Source organism: Prionailurus bengalensis, chromosome D1 (assembly GCF_016509475.1).
Source record: "Prionailurus bengalensis isolate Pbe53 chromosome D1, Fcat_Pben_1.1_paternal_pri, whole genome shotgun sequence".
NCBI classification, from domain to species: Eukaryota; Metazoa; Chordata; class Mammalia; order Carnivora; family Felidae; genus Prionailurus; species Prionailurus bengalensis.
In genome coordinates this window covers 88,357,876-88,367,647 of record NC_057346.1, presented here as the reverse complement: position 1 = coordinate 88,367,647, position 9,772 = coordinate 88,357,876, and the positions used below count along the sequence as shown (strand labels likewise).

At 47.9% G+C, this 9,772-nt stretch overlaps 1 long non-coding RNA gene across 1 annotated transcript; it reads left to right on the top strand.

Moving 5' to 3' along the window:
* The first annotated feature begins 2,881 nt into the window (after positions 1 to 2,881).
* On the top strand, positions 2,882 to 7,507 carry LOC122483682. The gene is made up of 2 exons (XR_006297438.1): positions 2,882 to 3,513; positions 4,175 to 7,507. It is a non-coding gene; the product is annotated as an uncharacterized LOC122483682 (long non-coding RNA).
* The last annotated feature ends 2,265 nt before the right edge of the window (positions 7,508 to 9,772 follow it).

Here is a 9,772-nt window from a genome sequence, read left to right as displayed (position 1 = left end):
CTTGTAGATTTCAGTTTTTTTTCTGAATGAAATGAAGAATCCTTATAGAGTTTAAATAGAGCAGTGACTTGTTCTCACTTAGGCTTTAGTATGATCACTTTGGCAGGTTTGTTGAGAAGAGACCACAGTAGGGTAAAGCACAAGCTGGAGGTACTTGGGAGGCTGATGTAGCAATTTAGGCCAGACATGAGGTACTCATCCTGAGGATGAGTAAAGGAATGGTAAGAAGTGAGTGGGTACTGAGCCATCATATCTACTGTTCCCTTTGACTTGTGTGCTCTTCCTTGTATATCTGTTTTCTCATCTTCTTAAGGTCTTTGCTCAGAGAGCACTTGTTTAGAGAGGACTCCCTTGACCAACCTGTATAAAATATCAATATCCTGCCTATATATACCCTTCATTCCATCCTTACACTGGTTTTTGTCCATAGTGTTTATCACATTGGGCATATGTCTCTTCCCCCTTGCTATCTCCCTCCCCTGACCAGAGTAAAAGCTCTGTGATAGTAAAGACTTTGTCTACTTTGTTCACTGTTGTATTCCCAGTACTCAGAATAGTACCTGACCTGTAGTAGCAGCTCAAAAGTAATATGTTAAATGATGAAGTGAATGAATGGATCTCATTTCCTGTATTAGTTATCTACTGCTGTGTAACAAATGGCCCCCAGACCCAGGAGCTTACAATAACATTGATTATCTCACACAGTTTCTGAGAGCCAAAAGCTGAGAGCAGCCTAGGGAGTCATTCTGGCTCAGAGCGCCTCATGAGGCTGCAGTCAAGCAGTGCTGCAGTCATCTGGAGGCTCGACTGGGGCTGGAGGATTTGCTTCCAAGATGGATCACTCACAGAATGTGGCTTTTGGCAGAAGGCCTCATTTCCTTGCCTCATGGGTTGTCTGAGTGTCCTTACTTCGTCCAGCGCAAGTTATGAGATGAGATGAGATGAGGGAGCGAGCAAGAAGAGAGAGAAGGGAGCCCTAATGGCTTTTGTAACCCAACTTCGAAAGTGACATACCATCACTTCTGCCATATTCTCCAGTCACACAGACCAACCTTGAGACAGTGTGGAAGGAAACTACACAGAGGCATAGATACCAGAAGGCGGTGATTGTGGGGGCCATCTTGGAGGCTAACATAACACTCCTTTTTATCAAGACCTTTCTCCTCCCACCTCCAGCCAATCACCTGTAGCCTGCTGGTAGTAAACTGGTGACCCACAGCTATATCCAGGGCACGTGTGTTTTTTTGTTTGTTTGTTTTTAAAACCATTACCATGTTTTAGGTTATTAGAGGTAACATTAAAAAAAAGGGAAGGGCAGGGGCACCATGGTAAAGGTGGGGTGGTGAAGGCCTGTTGCTGGATGACAGTTGGGCGGTTGGAATGAGAAGGCCATGGAGAATCTGAGACAGTTGGAAGGCAGTCCTGACCAGGGCAGAGGGATGTGGGAGACAGAGGCAAGGGAAAAATTTCAGAGGTGGGAAGAAAGAATAAAGAATAGTTCCCTGCAGAGAGAGAGGGAAATCAGGGTAGGATATGATCTGAGAGAGAGTTTCATCTGCCTTCACTGTACTTGAGGCAGAGAGAGGCACCATGAGGACAGGGTTCTGCCTTCTGGGAGGTCACGGCCCCATGAAGGAGGCAGGCACACTCACAAGAAACTAGGCTGCAAGGCTGAGTGAAAGGAATTTGCCAATAAAGCTGCAAAATCAGGTCACTGGATGCCAGAGGAGGGGGTTGAAAGTAAGTCTGGGACTCTCTGATCCTGAGATGAAGGCGGGCCATCCAGAGGGGGTGTCCCGCAAGCTCAGAGGTGGGGGGTAGGATGGGACTGAGATGCAAAGCTTTGTGAGTAAATGAATCAGGGAAAGGGGGCATTGATCAAGGAGGAATGAGACATCCAGGACCCAGCCGAGACCACCTGGAGAACTGGACACAGAACGGCAGAGGGGTTTAAGCAAGGGGTCTGGAGCCAGACAGCTTGGATTTGAATACTGATTCTGCCCCTGGTTGGTTGGGTCTTCTTGGGTCTCTGTTGGCTTCTCTTTGCTTTAACACCCCCGTCTATTAAATGGGTACCTACGGTGAAAGCTACGTGTACTGGTGAAGTTACATAGTAAGGGTTCAGTCCATGGTAGGCAGCCCTAAGGTGGTGTAAAATCACTGAAGTTCTGGGGGTAGAAGGCTTTAAGGAGAATTGGGTCAGGACCCCAACAAGGAACATCTATTGAGCACCTGCGTGTGTTATTGCATTAATTTTCATGCAGCAACGTATGAGGAACCGTTAATCAGCTCAAGTTTACAGATGAGGAAATAGGCTCATAGATAGGAAGTGAGTGGCACAGGGTCACAGAGCAAGACAGATGTGGAGATGAGATGTGAAAGCATGTCTATGCAGCCCTACAGCCCACGTGCCCACATTGCCCTTCAGGAGCCCCCAGGAGAACAAGGAGATTGAAGATGTTGGAGGAGCTGCTGAGCATGAGGGGAGGGAGCAAGGTGTGTGGGGCTGCGGCCTGGTGGCATGAGAGGGTCATGTAGCACTGAGCAGGGACATAGGACTTGTCTTCAGGTTAGGAGGTACAGAAGAGGCTATGGGGTGTCATTGATGGAGAAAGGCCCCTCAGGGTGTGGGAAGGGCTGAAATCAGGGTCACAGCTGACGGAGCTTAGTTTTGGAAAAAGGAAGAGAGGAAGTTGATTGACCAGAAGAGTCAAAGGTGGTGCTGTGCTTGCTCTGTGGGGGGGACAGGCAGATCAGCCCTGAGACATTGGTGAGCTGGTAGGACACACCCAACTGGAACCCTCAGCGTTTAGGCAAGGGCTCAGCAGGGCGGGGAGGGGGGAGGCCTGTGGGGAGAGAAAGCCAGCTGGGTGTCAGAGCAGCCTGCAGTCTGTCCATCTACATCCCCATCTGCGTAGGCTTTTTACAGATTGTTAGAATTTACTGGAAGGTCAAGATTTAACAAAACAACACATTCTGTCTTCACCCAGGCAGCTCACCTGTCAGGGGGGCCGACGGGGGGATGATGCTGTAATTGGTGAAGTGCAGGGTACTGTGGGCACCTCAGCAGAGGCCGCAGTGCTGACATGAGTTCTCAGTTAAGAGCCTAAGGAAGGGCGTGGGGAGGGGTGACGTAGGTGAGAGGCTGTAGACTGGGGCATCAGCTTCAGCAAATGTTGGAGGAGAGACAACACATCGCAGAAACGGAAGTTCACAGCCGCTGGAGTATGTGGATGTGGGGAGAAGCTTAAGGGACCAGCAGCACCTTGCACTTAATTTTAATGAGGTTAATGGGGCCATTAATGTCTTGAGCAGGGACAGCCATGATGGAATTTATCTTGAAAGCTGCCTCTACTTCCTCTGTGGGATGTGAATTGAGCGCACGCATGACTGAAGGCAGGAAACCAGGAGACTGTAGTGGTCTTGCAGGGGACAGATGACCCGGCCGTGTCAGGAAGCAGAGCGGCACGCTGAAGCAGTCATCCAGGGAAGGACCCAGGAGTCTCGGCAATTGTGAGGACCATGTCTTACACCTCAGTGTGAGGGTCGTGTTGTGGGGAGGGATGGGTTTGTGCGAGGGGCAGGGGTGGGGGGAGAGTTCAGTTTTGAAGCTGGGTTTTGATGCACATGTGGGACATCTGTGTGGTCATGCCCAGCAGGAGCCACAGTTGGGGAGCGGTGCTTTACAAGGGCTCTGGAAAGGAGGTGGTGGCTGGGGAGCTGTCAGCACTAAAATGAAGCCCCAAGTCTGGGTACAGTGTGTGGGAATAGGAAGACAGCTCAGCCTGGGAGAAATGAGGTCAAGGTTTGGCTTTGTTTTTGAAGATGGACGAGATGTGAGCTAATTTAGACCTGGGTGGGAAGAAGCCAGTTGAGCAGGGGTGGTGGATCCCCAAAGAAGGGAGGGAACAGGAATGGACAGGTGTTGCTGAGAAGTTCAGAGTAGAGTGTCGAGTGCCAGGATCCACCCTGGGCAGGAGAGGGTAAGGGGCAGGGGCTGAAGGTCTGAGGGAAAGGGAGACAGGTTGATACGGCTGTTCTAAAGGCCAGGAGCGAGAATTGAGCAGAGACACTTGGGAGGAAGCCCCAGTCGGCACCGAGGGCTGCTCTGGGGTTGGAGACCAACACTCCACCTGGGCAGGAGAGGATGATCTTTGACCGATTTTGTCCACAGGACCCTGCGGCTTAGGCGCAGAGGAGGAAATGGACAGGAAACTGAGGTTTGGCTGGCCCCACACAAAGGACAGGCCACAGCCTCCACCCCGAATTCCAAAGGCATGGACAGAGAAGTATATGCTGCAGAAATGATAGTGCAGCCAGCAGACGTCTGCGCCTGGGGCTGAGAGGTTTGGGCAGCCCTTGCATGGGGGTGTAAGGAGTCTCCTGGGAGAGACTTCTTCCCCCTGAGGGGCAACAAAGCCAGGTTCTGACCACTGGTCCTTCAACTAGAAGAGCGGGAAGCTGCCTAGAGGATCCCCACAGGGCAGCAGCCAAGCTCAGCAAGAGAGGGGTTGTTTGTGAGGACATCTGAGATGCTCATGTCCAGGAGGAGGAGATGCTCATGTCCAGGTGCTTGGCTCAGCTTTCGCCCCCCAGCCGGTGCTGCCTGGGGGCTGCTCAGTCAATACCTGTGACCACAGACCGCTCTTCACACACCAGTCATACCCCTGAGCAATACCCACCCCATCCAGGGCTCCTTCCAGACGGGGAACACTTGCCCACAGAGCACATCACTTCACGCACACAACCTCGTGGAAGGGGTGCTTTGATACCGGTTTTGTGAATGAGAAAAGAGCAGATCGGAGAAGTTGAGTGATTTTTTTTCCCCCTAAGATCGCCCAGCTTGTGTGTGATGGAATCCGATCACAGCACATCGTTTTGTCTTTTGACATCCAGCTGATGTTCCGTGGTTGTTCCCTTCCCTGGGCCTATCTGGCAAGTGGCAACCCGCCCCCTGGTCAAGGTCACCTCCTAGCTGACTCCTGCCTACTGGAACATAGCTGCGGGCAGCTGAGGAAAGCCTCCCCACCCTGATGATGGAGTTTATGATCTTTAACCTCAAGTAGGCATGGCTGGGGGTGCTGTCTAGCCCACTCTTCTGAATGACTATTTCATACCTTCTTCTCTGACCTCACACCTTCTGGGAGCAGCCAAGGTCTTGGCGTGCTCCCTGGTTGACAGTGGGAGACTGAGGCAGGGGTTCTGCTCCAGAACTGTGGCTCCCTCCCACCCTGAGTAAGCGAAGGGCTGGGCCTTTACCTGCACTGCCCCCTCCTCTGCCCTGTCCAGAGATCCACAAAACAAGCAGATTCCCCACGGTTTGGCAATAGCTACTATTGACCCCAATTAACATTTAATATGCTCTCGGGAGAGAAGGTGTTTTTGAATAGAGGTTCCATTAATACTGCATTTTTCTCCGAATGTTCAGGGATGTGGGAACCATGACGGAACCAGTCTGTCTGTGTCCTCACAGGGGAGAAAATCTGGAACTGTATAGGCAGGCTCTCGCCTGACTGCGTCTCACCTGGGAGGGCTGAGCTGATACGTGGGGAGGTTCACTAACCCTAACCCCAGCATCTCCCAGAACACACTGGGCCTCACGTACCACCTCTGACTGAAGAGCACCAGGAACCAAGGAGAAATGTGTCTTTGGGGCAAGATAACCTCTCAGAGCCTCAGGGCTCTGGCCCAACTCTGTCACGGGTCACAGAGCAGAGAGAGTCTGACTAGGCTCTAGTCTGCCCCTGCCCCAGGGCCACAGTGTCTTTGGTTCACAAGCCTCTTTGAGCCAGTAATTACTTAGGGAGCTTTAAGAAACATATTGCAAAAAAATTATTTAAAAGCATTCCGTTTCTAATCATAATTCTAGCTTTGTAACTGTCTAAATGGCTGCTGGAAACAGGCATTTCCTTCTTGGGCTGGAAGTTGAGGTGACCTTCTTTAGTGGCCAATACTGTCTTTTAAAACCACAAATCTCAGAGTTGACTCTGGCAGGTTGCGTGTCTACAGACACCTGGCCATGCAGATGATATGACTCCCAAAGAGGAGTCCCTTATGGGTAAGACACAACAGCAATCATAACTGAAGAAGTGGCAGAAGTCCATAAAGTCCCCTCAGTGGAGGAGTCAGTTCAAATGGCTGGAGTTGGCATTCTTCTAACAGGGAGACTAGGCTGGGGGTTTTGCTGGAAGTGGACCTGTCAGATTTCCTGGCTCCCCATAGGCTTGGTGGCCCTAGGCCACACAGGTGGGTGGGCAGGAAGGTTCTAGTGCAGGAGCTGGTAGGCCTGGGTGGGGGTGGGTAGAGAGGCAGAGATGTGCAGAAGGACTATGCCCTGAATTGTGTTTCTGAGAGCTAGGAAATAGTACCCAGGTTAGAGTGGGCACCCTCTGCAGAGTCATTGTTGAAGGTGCCAGGAAGAAAGGCCTAGAAGGAGCAGCGGGAGAGCCACGCCTTGGCACCAAGACTTCCCTGTTAGGTCCCAGGCTCTGGCAGCTTGACCTCCTGTCCTGTTCCTGTGAGCCTGATTTCCTGCTTCTTAGTTTCGGTCTCTTAGTTCTAGTCTTGGGGGGATCCTTGCACTTGCCCGTGGCCACTCCTCATCACTCCGTTCCCGGAAGCCTCTCTCTCGGGCTTCCCCAGCACCACCCCCAGGCTGCTTCCCCAGAGCCCCAGAGCTCTCTGGATGCTGTGAGCACTGTGCAGGAGGAGGGGGGGTGGGGAGCACCCCCTGCAGACTCCCGGCCCCCTCCCACAAAGCGTCATTCTGGCCGCCTGGCCTGGAGTTTCCATAATGATGGTAACGAATTTAAGATTCCAAGCCGAAATTCCACTCTTTCAAATGGTTCAAATATGGCAATGATGGGGAAGAGGAATGTGGGAACGGAGTCTCAAGGTGAATGGGGTGGGCGTGGGGGTGGCAGGCAGGCCTGATGTCCATTTCCTCTCTGAAATTTCTTCTATACCCTTTCGTTGCTCCCCATACCTCCAATGCCCCACCTTCCCTCCCTCTCAGCTGCTACACTGCTTCCCATTTAAGCCAGAAAACAGAGAACTACCCCGATTTTATCAGTAGCCAGCAATTCCACTTAAACACTGGACCCTACCCTACTTCCTGGTCAAGGACATCCCTCCTGGAATTGACCTCCATCCACCTGCACCATTAGTTGTTCCCTCTGTGGGGGATCATTTTCAAGCAAATAAAATCATGCTGGGAGAGTCAACATTTCAAAATCTACTCTATTGAGGTGTTATAATTTGGAGATAAAATGCACCCACTGTTAAGTGTGGAGTTAGGTGAATTTTGACAAATATATATACCCGTGTAACCACCGCCACCACCGTCAAGTTCTAGAAGATTGCTATCAACACACCCCAAAAAGTATCCCCTTGCTGAGCACTATCCCCTTGTATGGACACAGTACAATTTGTTCATGTGTTCGCCTGTTGATGTGCAATTGGTCTGTTTCCACCTTTTGGCTATTATGAATAAAAAGTGCAGTGAACATTCTCGTGTAAGTCTTTGCATGGAAACATGTTGTCACTTCTCTTGAGTAAATATCAGGTGAAATAGCCTGGCCATATGATAATGTATATTTAGTTTTATTAGGAACTTCCAAACTGTTTTCTGCAGTGGTTGTACCATTTGACATTCCCAAAGCAGTCCATGAAAGTTCCAGATGCTACACTTAGTACTGCCGGGGAGGAGGGCGGGGGTTCCCCAAAATTTAGCCACTCGTGTGTTTGTGTGTGTGTGTGTGTGTGTGTGTGTGTGTAGAGGTATGTCCATTTTGTTTGCAATGTGCTTTTCTCTGACAATTACTGATGTGGACCACCTTTTCATGTAACTGCTGGCTATTCACACATCTTTTGTGAAGGGTATGCTCACTTGCCTGCTGTATTAGTCTTCTACATATCACCACAAATATGTCAGATAAAACTAGAAAAATAAAGCACATTTATTGTCTCACAGTTTCCGTGGGTCAGGTACAGCTGAGCTGAGTCTTCTGTTCCGGTCTTACGGGCTGCAGGGAAGGTGTTGGGTAGTGCTAGGGTCCCACCCCCGGCCCAGGTCTCCTTCCAAGCACACATGTTTGTTGGCAGAATTCATTTCCCTGCAGCTATAGAATTCATGGTGCTTTGCTTCAAGGCCAGCAGGAAAAATTTGCTGCTGCCTCTCGAACCTCACTTTAAGATTCACCTGATTAGCTCAGACCCACCCAGGATAATCTATCTCCCTTTTTAAATTTTAAATTTTTATTTTTGAAAGACAGAGAAGAGAGAGAGGAATGAATGGGGGAGGGACAGAGAGAATCTCTCCTTTGATTAGCTTTAATTACATCTGTCAAAATGCCTTCATATAATATAACTTAATCATGGGAGTGACATCCATAATATTCACAGATCCCACTCATACTCAAGGAGAGATAATTATACAAGGGCATGGGTCGGTCATTGGGGTCATCATAGAATCCTTACCACACCCATTTTTAATTGGTTTGTCTCCTTTTTGAGTTATGTGAGTACTTTTATATTTGGGGTATGAGTCTTATGTAGATATGTATATTGTAAATATTTTCTCCTAGCCCCTAAGTTTGCCTTCTCATTTTCTTAGTGTTTTTGGTAGAACAGGAATTTTTAATTTTGATGAAGTCCAACTGTCAACTTTTACAGTTCATGCTTTTTATCCCTCCACAAGGAATCTTTGCTTTCCCCAAAGTTGCAGTATTTTCTCCTATGTTTTAGAACCTTGATGGCTTTAATCCTTACATTTAGTTCTGTGACTCCTCATGAGTCAACTTTTGTGTATGATGTGAGTTGAGAGTTGAGATTCGCTTACTTTTCCAAGAAGATACACCATTTTGCCAGCAGTATCTGCTGAAAACACCATTTCCCCCATTAAATTACTTTAATTTTATTTTAATGGTATTTTAACTGAAAATCAATTTTGTGTGTGTATTACATGTATGATATGTATGTATTATATATACAATATAATTCTAGATGATTCTATTGATTTCTCTTTCTATACTTAAATGTACAGTAATCTCTTTGATTACTATGTATTTACAGTAAGTCCTAAAATTGGGCAGATTATGTCCCTCAGCTTTGTTCTTTTCCACAATTTTTTTGGCTATTCTATGACCTTTGAATTTGTAAGTTTCGGCTTGTCAACTTCTAAAACAAAACAAAACAAAATAAAAATAAGCCTGCTAGGATTTTGATAGGGATTGTATCAAATGTGTAACTCAACTTGGGGAGAAATGCCATCTAACAATATTGAGCCTCCCATCCATAAACCTGGTATTTATCTCCATTTATATTCTTTCCGCATTTTTAGAGTTTTCCATGTACATGTTTTCCATATAATCAATTAAAGATTTCCCTGAGTATATATCATATTGTAGGTGCTATTATAAATGGTATTTTTACATGTTCATTGCTAGTGTATAGAAGTTGAATTGATTTTTGTATATTGACCCTCTATGTTTTGACTTAGCTAAATTCACTTAATAATGTAGCTGATTTTTTATGTTTCCTTAGGATTCTCTATATACATGATCATCTGCAAAAAAAGTTTTGGTCCTTCCTCTCCAGTCTGTATGCCTCTTTGCACTAGCTGAGCTCTCTAGCACAATGTTAGATAAAGTTGGAGACGCCAGACATCTTCACCTTGTTTCCATTACTATGGAGGAGAGCCAGCCTTTCCTGAGGATTATTCAACAGTTGCCAAGTCTCAGCCATAAGTTCTTAATCATTTCCCCTCAGTGAG